The sequence below is a fragment of the Eschrichtius robustus genome, chromosome 21 (genome assembly GCF_028021215.1).
Source record: "Eschrichtius robustus isolate mEscRob2 chromosome 21, mEscRob2.pri, whole genome shotgun sequence".
In the NCBI taxonomy this organism is placed as follows: domain Eukaryota; kingdom Metazoa; phylum Chordata; class Mammalia; order Artiodactyla; family Eschrichtiidae; genus Eschrichtius; species Eschrichtius robustus.
This window is the reverse complement of record NC_090844.1, coordinates 26,551,658-26,564,572: the sequence shown is the minus strand read 5'-3', so window position 1 is coordinate 26,564,572 and position 12,915 is coordinate 26,551,658.

Here is a 12,915-nt window from a genome sequence, read left to right as displayed (position 1 = left end):
ATTGGAAGTTTGGAAAATGTGGAAGAACTCCAAAGCTGGACGAGACTCACCACCTGGACTGCAGCACACTCCCTGAATTAAGTAGGGGAAATAGTGTATGTTTTCAGTATGATTTACTGTAACACTCCGTCCCTGCTCACCACCAACAGGTGAGTCCCGTAAATAATTTTTTTAAATTGAGGTGTAATTGACATATAACATTACATGAAATGTTATGAGTAAGATATTGGAGATTTTAATGCAAAGCTGCCGTTCATGATTTTTGTGTATAGTGAGTTGACTGTAGTATTTTACTATTGTCTGTTTAAAAAAAGAAAACCTAACTTATATCCCCTTTCAACTTTATTGTATTTAATTGGTACAGATTGTGTGTGTGTGTTTTAGAATACAGACTAATTCTGATTTTTTAAAAAAATTCTACTCTCTTAGCAACTTTCAAGTTTGCAACAGTATGATTAACTATAGTCACCATGCTGATTATATGTTATAATATATCCCCATGACATATGTATATATATAATCTCCCCATGACTTAGTTATTTTATAACTGAAAGTTTGTGCCTTTTGTCCCCCTGGGAGCATTTTGCCCCCATCCCACCCCTCCCCTCTGGCCCCCACCAATCTGTTCTCTGTGTGAGCTCTGTTGTTTTGTTTTGTTTTGAGATTCCATATGTAAGGGAGATCGTAGGGTATTTGTCTTTCTCTGACTTATTTAACTTAGCGTAATGCTCTCAAGGTCCATCCATGTTGTTGCAAATGGCAGGGTTTCATTTTTTTATGGCTGAGCAATACTCCATTGCACATATATACTACATTTTCTTTTTAAATTCATCCATCGATAGACACTTAGGTTGTTTCCATATCTTGGCTATTGTAAATAATACTGCAATGAATATGGGAGTGCATACATCTTTTTGAGTTAGTGTATTCATTTTCTTTGGATAAATACCCAGAAATGGAATTATGGATCACATGGTGGTTCTATTTTTAATTTTTGGAGGAGCTTCCATATTGTTCTCCACAGTGGCTGCACCAATTTACATTCCCACCAACAGTGCAAGAGGGTTCCCTTTTCTCCACATTTTCACCAACACTTGTGTGAGTGAGAGGGTATTTCATTGTGGCTTTGATTTGCATTTCCCTGATGATTAGTGATGTTGAGCATCTTTTCATGTACCTGTTGGCCATCTTGTGTGTCTTCTTTGGAAAAATGTCTATTCAGATCTTCTGCCCATTTTTTTTTTCTGCCCATTTTTTAATCAGATTGTTTGTGGGTTTTATTTGCTATTGAGTTGTATGAGTTTTTTTTAAAATATATTTTGGATTTTAACCCCCTATCAAACATGATTTGCAAGTATGTTTTCCCTTTTAGTAGGCTGCCTTTTCATTTTGTTGATGGTTTCCTTTGCTGTGCAGAAGCTTTTTAGTTTAGTGTAGTCTCACTTGTTAGTTTTTGCTCCTGTTGCCTTTCCTTTTGGTGTCAGATCTGAAAAATCATCGCCAAGACTGATGACAAGGAGCTTACCACCTACGTTTTCTTCTCGGAGCTTTATGGTTTTAGGTCTTACATTCAAGTCTTTAATCCATTTTGGGTTGATTTTTGTGTATGGTGTAAGATAGTCGTCCAGTTTTACTCTTTTGAATGTGGCTGTCCTGTTTTCCCAGCACTATTTATTGAAGAGATAATGCTTTTTTCATTGTATGCTCTTCACTCTTTGTTGTAAATTGACCATATAAGCATGGATTATTTCTGGGCTTTGTATTCTGTTCCAATGATCTGTGTGTTTGTTTTCATGCCAATAACATACTATTTTTTTATTACTATAACTTCATAATATAGTTTGAAATCAGGGAGCATGATGTCTCCAGCGTTGTTCTTCTTTCTCAAGATTGTTTTGGCTATTTGGGGTCTTTGTGGTTCCATACAAATTTTAGGATTGTTCTATTTCTCTGAAAAATGCCATTGGAATTTTGATAGGGATTGCACTGAATTTGTAGATTGCTTTGGGTAGTATGGACACTTTAAAAATATTAATTCTCCTAATACATAAGCACAGAATATCTTTCCATTTATTTGCATTTTCTTCAGTTTCTTTCATTAATGTCTTACAGTTTTAGTGTACAGATCTTTCACTTCCTTGGTTAAATTTATTCCTAGGTATTTTATTCTTTTTGATGCAATTGTAGATGGGATTGTTTTCTTAATTTCTCTTTTTGATACTTCATTATTAGTGTATAGAAATGCAATAGGTTTTTGTATATTGATTTTGTATTCTGCAACTTACTGAGTTCTTTTTTTTTTTAATTATTTATTTATTTATTTATTTATTTCTGGCTGTGTTGGGTCTTCGTTTCTGTGCGAGGGCTTTCTCCAGTTGCGGGGAGTGGGGGCCACTCTTCATCGCGGTGCGCGGGCTTCTCACTATCGTGGCCTCTCTTGTTGCGGAGCACAGGCTCCAGACGCGCAGGCTCAGTAGTTGTGGCTCACGGGCCTAGTTGCTCCGCGGCATGTGGGATCTTCCCAGACCAGGGCTCGAACCCGTGTCCCCTGCATAGGCAGGCAGATTCTCAACCACTGCGCCACCAGGGAAGCCCCCTGAGTTCGTTTTTTAGTTGTAACAGTTTTTTGGTAAATAATCTTGACTTGCAACCAACCTTAGAAATGGCTCTTAACAAGTTTTCCTCCTAAAGAGTGAGGACTTCAAATGGAAATGCAGAATGTAGAAACATCCTCAAAGTGAGAAATATTTTTTAAAAAATAATTACAAGTAATACAAGAATGCAGGCTAGTTTATTTTCTAAAGCCTATTAAGTGAGAAGTAAATGTTTTCTTTCACTCCTCTCCTTCCAAAAGCCTTTAGTTAATTCATCAAATAATTTGGAGCACCTGCTATGTGCCAGATACAGTTCTAGGTGCTAGAGATGCAGCAGTGAAAAAAAAAAATAGGATCTATGCCCTCATGGAGCTTACTTGGTAGCAAGGAGACAGATAGTAAGCAAATAAACAAATTATATGATGTGATGTCAGGCAGTAGTAATGTTATTTAAAAAAATGATAAAGCTAGGTCAGTGAACAGAGGTGGAAAGGGCGATGCTCTTTTAGAATGGGTAATCAGAGAAGGATTCAGAGGAAATGATATCTAGGGAACCTCAGTGAAGTGAGGGAATAAGTCATATGAAAACGTATGAGTATCTGTAAAGGCAAATAAAGAGCAAATGCAGAGTCCCAGAGATAAGATGCTTGGAGTGATCAAGGAGTAGCACGGGGAACGTATGGGCCAGAGGGTGGTGAGAAAAGGGGAGAGAGGAAGGACATGAGACTGGGGAGCAGACTGGGGCCGAATTAGGCACAAGTGTAGTCAGCCTCGCCTTCACAGTAAAACAAACTGGAGGCTTTCAAAAGTCCTGACACCAGATTTCTACTTCAAAAACTTTGTCGAGACAATTTTTTTAGTGGAAAGATATATCATGTTCAAGACTTGAATGTTTCACTATCATTAAGAAATCTGTTCTCCACTGCTTGATCTACAGATTCGGTGCCTTCTAAATCATAATCCCAATAAGATGGTTATAGAATTTGACAAGCTGATTGTGAAGTGTATATGGAAATGCAAAGGATCTAAAAGAAATAGGAAAAAATATGTATGTGTAGGGGGGTGTGTGTGTGTGTGTATACAGACATATGCACAAACACACACATAGACCAACAGAGAAAGAACGGCCAAGCAAATGGCACCAAATGTTAACAGTGGTTGAATTTAGGTAGTTAGAAGGTAGTAGGATATATTTTTAAGGTATGGTTCACAAGATTTGCAGATGGATTGGATGTGGAATGTGAGAGAAAGCAAAGAGTCAATGATGACTCTGCCATTTGGGGTCTGAGCAGCTAGCTAGGTGACCAGAGTGTGCTGGGAAGTGTGCAGATTTGGTGGGTGGTCAGTTTTGGACTTGTTAAGTTCAAAATGCCAAATTAGATATCCAAGTGAAAATGCTGAAAAGGCAGTTAGTATACAACTCTGGATTCAGGGGAGAAATAGCACTATAGATATACATTTGGAGCTCATTTAAAACCATGAACCTGGTGAGATCACCTTAGAGCTGTAATGTTGACATTTTTTCTGGGGTGCTCCCTAAAATAATTTTGGAAAACTGTGTGCTCCATCACACATTATTAAACTGATACCTAGGAATTTTCATCGTAAATTTAAATAGTTAAAATTATGTAATATATGGTATATTATAAACATGGACATTTTAGAAGATTACATTTAGATTCTTGGAACCTAAATATCATAGAGATTTGAAAATCAAAATCTTTAATTAAAAAAAACCGAATAAACCCTAACAGTCAGAAATATTATATAGTTCCCCTTCTTCTTGAACAAAAATATATTCTATTTCCTCAACAGAATTTTATCCTAATGTAATATATTTTTAATCTTGAGAAGTGCTTTATTGATTATCCTATCATATTCCCTACCAGAAATATTGTTACAAATTGAAATAGTTTTAAAAAAATATCCTGTAATCTTAAAGCTCTATGTATTAAGAAAAAAACGTTATGGAATGAGTTATCATTGCAATTATTATCAGTAGAAAATTGACTAAGACACTTCTGTTAGAACTTTTCAACATGTCTCATATGTCTCTTAAATTGTATTATAGTCAGTTATATATTGCCCTCCTTTTCAATGGTTCCTGGACCATTTTTCCTCTCCACAGCCCTGTGAAACTGTTGAAAGCTTTGCTCAGCATCTCAACATCCTTTCAGCTACATATTTCTGCTCACCTTCTAGGCCTTTGGGATGCCACCTTCAAAATGTAGGTTCCTTGAGGGTATAAGTGGGCTCACCTCTGTGGCTTTCCCTTCCCTTCAGGATGTAAGCCTGACAAGTGTTCATATTTTGTCATCTTTTCATCATATTTTGTCAGCTTTAACAATTGTTCTTGGTAGTAGGGTGGGTCAGAAATAAGTTAGACTACTTTGGAGCCTTTCTTGATAATTTTTAACAATGGTAATATCAACCACCTTCAAGGGAGATAGCTGTCCTGCTACAAAACACCTAATTGTGAGGCACGGAACAGATGAACAAGGTGAATACCATTTCCTGACAAGATATTAAAATTTATTTTAAAGATATAGTATTTGCAGCAATGTGCAATGTCACCAAGTTTTAGAAAGAGAATAGTGGAACAGAACAGAGAACCAGAAACATTTCTACTCATAGAAGGAAAGCCAATATATGACAGAGGTGGCATTGCTGATTAGTGCAGACTGGATGAATTATGAATAAGTTGTGTTGGGACAATGGGTCATTCATGTGGAAAAAGATAAAATTGGATATTGTATTATACATATAAAAATTTATTTCATAGAAGAATAAAGACCTAAATGTGAAAACAAAATATTAAAAAGAAAATAGAGGAGGATATCATTATGATCTCAATGTAGAAAAAGATTTCTTAATTAGGATACAAATAGCACAGACCATGAAGGAAAAGATTAGTAATTATGACCTTTCACAAAAATGAAAGGCTTGTGGGCATTAAAAGTCATAATAAAGGGACTTCCCTGGTGGCGCAGTGGTTAAGAATCCGCCTGCCAATGCAGGGGACACAGGTTCGATCCCTGGTCCAGGAAGATCCCACATGCCGTGGAGCAACTAAGCCTGTGCACCACAACTACTGAGACTGAGCGACACAACTACTGAGCCCATGCCCGCAACTACTGAAGCCTGCGCACCTATAGCCCGTGCTCTGCAACAAGAGAAGCCACTGCAATGAGAAGCCTGCGCACCACAACGAAGAGTAGCGCCCGCTCACCACAACTAGAGAAACCCCGCACGCAGCAACAAAGACCCAACACAGCCAAAAATAAAAATTAATTACTTAATTAATTTTTAAAAAGTCATAATAAAATGAAAAGAAAAAACAGACTATAAGCAATTTGAAATGTATATTATTGAAGAAGAATTAGAATCCTGAACACATGATGAATTTCTACTAATCAATAAAAAAGAGAAACATCAACAGAAAGTGGACAAAATATGTGAATAGGTACATCACAGGAAAAGAAACACAGATGGTCAATTAACACAGGAAACGATGTGCTCATTCTAATTTATAATTGTGAAACTTGAATTACAAATATAACTAGATACCATTTTACATCAGCAGAATGTCCAAAGTACACCCCATCAATCATAAAATCGCAGATGGAGAGGATAAACCAAAATTCTTATTCTGATATGATATATGCAATCTACACAACTCCACTTATGAAGTATCCTCACCAAAAACCAATCTGATTTTGAATCTGATTAAGTTTCATGATTTAAATATCATTTTGCGTGAAATAGGAAGGATGTAAGAATATGTTGGATGACATCATAGCCATGTGTTGGGAAAGGTCATCAGAAAGACGTGACCCCAGGTTTGGCCTTCAAGCTGGACCCGGGCATTCAGCGGCTGCTCACTCCCTCCCCTGTCCTTGAAATGTGCCCTCCGCTTGCCTTCCCCAATCTAGAAGCTGCCCAGGGACACAGCCTGGAAACAGTCATGCAATGTTGAGACCACGTGGACTGTGTACATGACCAAGCCCAGGTAAACTTCTGCGTAAACTTGTAAGATTTGGTGGGTGGGTACGGAAATCTGCTTGTCTTACAGCCTCCGATGTAAGTTCCTTTGCTTACTGAACCTGCTGCCCACCAGTCTGGAGCGGTCTGCCTCTTTGGTTTCTCCCTTGCCTGCTTATGGTGGCGGTGGTGCTGGGGTGGGGTGGTGATTTCACGTTTCACCCAGGAAGCTCCCTGGGAGGCTGCGAACCAACAGCGGAAGAGTGAGCCAGGAGACCAAAGAAATGGGCTGTAGGAAAGAGGGATCCACAGGGGAGATCCCAGGTGGGCCCTCCACCTCTCCGTGGGCGGGCGTGGCCGATGTGTGGGATGCCTGTGGGCCAATGCAGGAGTACGGGGGCGCCCTGAGAACGCCGGCTGCTGCCATGCGCTGTTTCAGGAACTGTGCAGAGCGCCCTGTGACAAAGAAGGGAAACTTGTGGCTGCCACAGGGGGCTGGCCTCTACTGGGGGCAGTTTGGGCTGGACATCGATGCCCAACTAGAGGCTGAAATGAAAGTTAAGACGTTAAAGGAAGAGCTGAGGTACGGAAGGATGTGCAGTATCCACGGCTCTGCTAGCTCTGGGCTGACACACAGGCTGGGAGAGCAGGTTGGTAAGTTTAGAGACCTGAGCTTGTGACAAAACCTGGTTAGGATACTAAGAGGTGGAGTTTCTAGGAAGAAGAAGAAAACAAAGGGGAGGATGTTGCAGTGATTGATGAGAAAAGAACAAAAAGCCTCTTGCCATCTGACTCCTAATACAAAGGGAAACTTTAAATAACAATTACCCCAAAGCCTAGGAGAAAACTTACATTTTTTTCTCTGTCCCTTGTGGTTGTAAACCTTACCATGTTTTAAAAATGTAAACACCCCAGGAGTTAAACAAAACATTGCCCATAGATACTTAAAAGGGATGGGTGAGTGGGTGGAGCGCTTTTTCATAATAAAAAGTAGAATGTGTGTTTCTGGTAAAAGAAGGGTGAGATGCACTTCTGGTAAAGAAAATAAAATGTGTTTTGTTTTTAGATAAAAAAAGTTGCACAACGTAAAAGCTGAGAATTATGTTTTATTGGAGGGCATTAGTGAGGAACTGTTGCAAAGAGGTAAGGGAGGAGCCTAAATATAGGAGTTTTTGCAACAAACAAACAAACCAAAACAAACACAAAAACTGTGTAGTCAAACCTCAAAAGATTACTGCTAATCACAAAAACAGACATCTCAAGTTAATGATTTTAGTGCTTTTCTATGTATGGGAAGATGCAAGCATCTGGGTTCACTGAAATTTTTCCACTGATACGCACTTAAGTATCTAGGGCCAGTATCCTGTTTTCCTCCATCCTGAGTTCCCCTCAGGGTGCACCATCAGGGGTGACTGTGGTAGCTGATGGCCTGATGGTGGGGAACATTTGTTGTTTACTGGAATGTCAGGCATCTTTTTGTCCACAGATATAAAGGACATGTTTTAAATTAAAAAGATAATAATTTTGTCCTAAAATAAAATTATTATTTCAAAATTTAAAAAAAGACAAAACCTAATGAGATATAAAAAGTTACAAAATGTTTATGGAAATCACAAAAGATTTGTAAAATCACAAGTTTTGTAAAAATCAAAAGATTTGTGAAGGAAAAACCTTTAAAAAATTTATTTGTGGTCAAGCTAAGATTAAACTAAATTATTTAAATTTAAGAAAAAATGTCAAAAGTGCATGGTACAAAATTAAAATTTGGTTTTCTCTCTGTTAAAAGAATAAAATTTTCTTAGATTATTACTCTGCTTTTTAAAAAATTGTGAACAAAGGTTTTTCTTTACCTTTAATATAGTCTGCCTAGAATACAAAGATTTTGTGTTTAAAAAATTTTTATCAGCTCTTTAACCATGGCTATTTTAAAGTCTTTTATCATTTACAGACAGTTATTGTTTTACTGTGATGCTTTTACAAAGGTGTTTCTACAAAACAAAGGTACTTCACCTTCAAAGAGATTTATAAAAAAAAAAAAAAAAAAGCTCCAACAAGTACACATTTCTGATAACTATGATCAACTTGCCTTCACGTGGGAAAGACAATAAATAATAAACCTTTCAAGTGCTTCCCCCAGGTTACCTACACAGGTTACCCATATGTCTTGGGATGGTAACCCAAGACCTGCCCCTGATCTCCTTCCTCACATTAGTAAAACAGGCCAGTTACATTAATGATATAATATTAACACGTGAAGACTTGCCTCTGTTGCAGGACACTTTGTAGGCTTTGCTGAAACATATGGGGAAAAAAAAAAAGATGGACAGTGAACCTGGGGAAAATTAAAGCTCCAGACACCATATAAGGTTCTGAAAGTCATTTGGTCAGATAAGATGCAAGTTATCCCCAACACGGTTTTTGGTAAAATACAAGACTATACAACTCCTAAAAATGTAAAAGAATATAAGCCTTTTAGGGGGTTGGGGGTTTTAGAGAACTTTTATTCCTCGCCTGCCACAATGCCTCCAACCTTTATGCCACCTGGTAAAAAAAAAGGACATGTGTGCCAACTGGGGGTCAGAGCAGTAAGCCACCTTTAAAAAATAAAAAATACTAGTAAAACAGATTAAAGCTCTGGACATCTCCCAAGCAGGACTACATTTGAGTTAGATGTGTCTGTGAATCCACGAGGCCTGGGTCAGATACTATGACAGAGATGACAAAAGAAGAAAATGCCCCTAAGATTTTGGTCCCAACTCTGAAATGGGACAGAACCCCAACCTAGAATCCTATAACCAGTAAAAATATGGAATGAAGGAGAAATCAAGACATGCTGAGATGAAAAACTAAGAGAATTTGTCGCTGGTAAATGTATCCTAAAAGAGTGGGTAAAGGAACTTCTCTAAACAGAAATGATCAACATTGGAATATCAGGAGGGAAGAAAGAACGTGGTAAGAAAAATTATGGATAAATACAGTAGGTTTTGCTTCTCGAATGTTCTAAATTATGTTTGACAGTTAAAGCAAAAGTTATAACATTGTTTAATGTGGTTCTAAATGTATGTAGAGGAAGTACTTAAGACAATTATGTTATAAATGGTGAAGGGTAAAGAAATGTAAAGGGAAATAAAGCAACCTAAATGTGTGTGCACCAAACAAAAGAGCTGCTCAATATATACAGCAAAAACTGATAGAACTGAAAGAAGAAATAGACAAATGCACAATTTTAGCTGAACACTTCAATAATTGATAGAACAACTAGACAGAGAAGCAGCAAGCATATAGAAGACCTCAACAACACCATGAACCAATGTGATCTCATCAACATTTATAAATTACTCCATTCAACAATAGAATGCATTCTTTTCAAGTGTACATGGAACATATACCAAGATAGACCATATCCTGAGCCATAAAACAAACCTCAACAAATTTAAAAAGAATTGAAATCATACAGAGTATGTTATCTGCCTACAATGGAATCAGACTAGAGATTAATAACTGGAAGAATAACAGGAAATTTTCCAAACACGTGGAAAGTAAATAATATATTTATAAATAATCAATGTAGTCCCAAGGGAAATCAACGCATACATTGAACTGAATGAAAATTAAAAATACAACATCTCAAAATTCGTGGGACACAGCTAATGCAGTGCTGAGAGAAAAATTTATGGCATTAAATGCAAATACATTAGGAAAGAGGAAAAGTACCAATAATCTAAGCTTCTGACTCAAGAACCAAGAGAAAGAAGAGCAAAATCAACCGCAAGCAAGCAGAAGGGAGGAATAATAAAGATAGGGACAGAAATCATTGAAATTGAAAACAGGAAAATAGAGAAAATCAATGAAACAAAGAGCTGGTGCTTTGAAAAGATTAATTGACAAACTTGTAGAGACTGACAAATTTAAAAAGAGAAAAGACATAAATTTCCAATATCAGGAATGGAACAGGGGATATCACTAAAAATATCAAATGGATAATAAGGGAATACTATGAACAAATTTACACACATACATCTGACAATTGTGATGAAATGAAACAATCCCTTGAAAAACACAAACTACTACGATTTCCTGAATATGAAACAGTAAAAAGTGAGCCATGCAAATGCCTGGGGAACGACCATTCTAAGCATATGAACAAGCAAATCCAAAGGGGCTGAGTTTGGGCATGCTTGGTGTGTCTGAGGAACAGCAAGGGGGCAGTGTGAGTGGAAAGCAATGAGTGAGCTGGAGAATACTGGGAAAGAAAATTGGAGAAGTAGCCAAAAGCCAGATCGTATAAGACCTTATAGTTCATGACTTTATTTTACATGGCTATTTTTGAGTGGAATATGGACATGATCTGATTTGTGATTTTTTTTTTAATAATTTTTTTTTGAAATTCACGGTCTTTTATTTATTTATTTATTTATTTATTTATTTATTTATGACTGTGTTGGGTCTTCGTTTCTGTGCAAGGGCTTTCTCTAGTTGTGGCAAGTGGGGACCACTCTTCATCGCGGTGCGCGGGCCTCTCACCATCGCGGCCTCTCTTGTTGTGGAGCACAGGCTCCAGACGCGCAGGCTCAGTAGTTGTGGCTCACGGGCCTAGTTGCTCTGTGGCACGTGGGATCTTCCCAGACCAGGGCTCGAACCCGTGTCCCCTGCATTGGCAGGCAGGTTCTCAACCACTGCGCCACCAGGGAAACCCTGATTTGTGATTTGAAAGGATCACTCTGGCTGTCATGTGGAGGCAAGTGTGAAAGCAGGGAGCTGTTGGGAAGGTATTACAGTAGTCAAGATGACATTACGTTGACCATCTTTTCATATGCTGATCTGCCATCTATATATTTTCCTTGGTGATATGTCCAGGTCTTTTGCCCGTTTTTTAATTGGGTTGTTTGCTTTCTTATTGTTGAGTGTTAAGAGTTCTTTGTATATTTTGGATAACCGGACTCTATCATATATAACTTTTGCAAATATTTTCTCCTAGTCTGGACTTGTCTTATTCTCTTGACCTTTATTATCTTTTAATGTCCATGGGGCTGGTAGTGATAGCCCCTCTTTTATTTCTGATATTAGTAATTTGTGTCTTCTCCCTTTTTTACTGGTTAGCCTAGGTAAAGGTTTGTCAATTTTATTGATCTTTTCAAAGAACCAGCTTTTGGTTTCATTGATTTTCTGCTAATTCCATGCTTTCAATTTCATTGATTTCTGCTCTGATTTTTATTATTTCTTCTCTTCTGCTTACTTTGAATTTAATTTGCTCCTCTTTCTTTAGTTTCCTACAGTGGAAGCTTAGCATATTGGTTTTAGATGTTTTCTTTTCTAACATTCAATGATATAATTCAGTGTTACAATTTTCCCTCTAAGCTCTGCTTCCACTGCATCCCACAAATTTTGATAGGTTATATTTTCATTTTCATTTGGTTCGAAATAGTTTGATTTCTCTGGAGAATTTTTCTTTGACCCATGTGTTATTTAGAAGTGTGTCGTTTTATCTTCAAATATCTGGGGATGTTCCAAAATATTGCCAAGTATTTTAGAATATTTCTGTTACTGATTTAATTGGTTTAATTCTGTTGTGGTCTAAGACCATATTTTGTATGATGTCTATTCTTTGAAATATGTTAAGGTGTGTTTTGTGGCCCCGTATACCTGTCTTTTGATGTACATATGTATGCATGTTTTCTAGGCATGTACCTTGGAGTAAAGTTGTGGATCACAAAGCAAGTACATATTTGACTCTAGTAAATACTGATAGACAAGTTTTCCAAAGTGGCTGTAACAATTACATCCCACTAAGAGTGCACAAGAGTTCCATGTGTTCCACAGCTTTGCCTTTGCTCTGTATTATCAGTTTTAAAATCTGTAGCCATTTTGGCGGGTGTGTAGTAGTATACGATTGTTGTGTTACGTTGCATTTCCCTGATGGTTAACGAAGTTAAGCATCTTTTCACGTACTCATTGGCTATTTGGATTCCTCTTTGGTGAAGTGCTGTGTGTCTTTGGTCCCTTCCCTCCCCCTTTCTATTGGATTGTATTTTCCTTATTGCACTGTAGATGTTCTTGCTTTATTCTGAATATGAATTCTTTGTTTGATAAATCGATTGCAGATTTCTTCACCTACTCCCTGGATTGTTTCCAATTCTTTTAATAGTGTCTTTTGATGAACAGTATTTCTTACCTTTTTTTAAAAAATTTTATTTATTTATTTATGGCTGTGTTGGGTCTTCGTTTCTGTGCGAGGGCTTTCTCTAGTTGCGGAGAGCGGGGGCCACTCTTCATCGCGGTGCGCGGGCCTGTCACTATCGTGGCCTCTCTTGTTGCGGAGCACAGGCTCCAGACGCGCAGG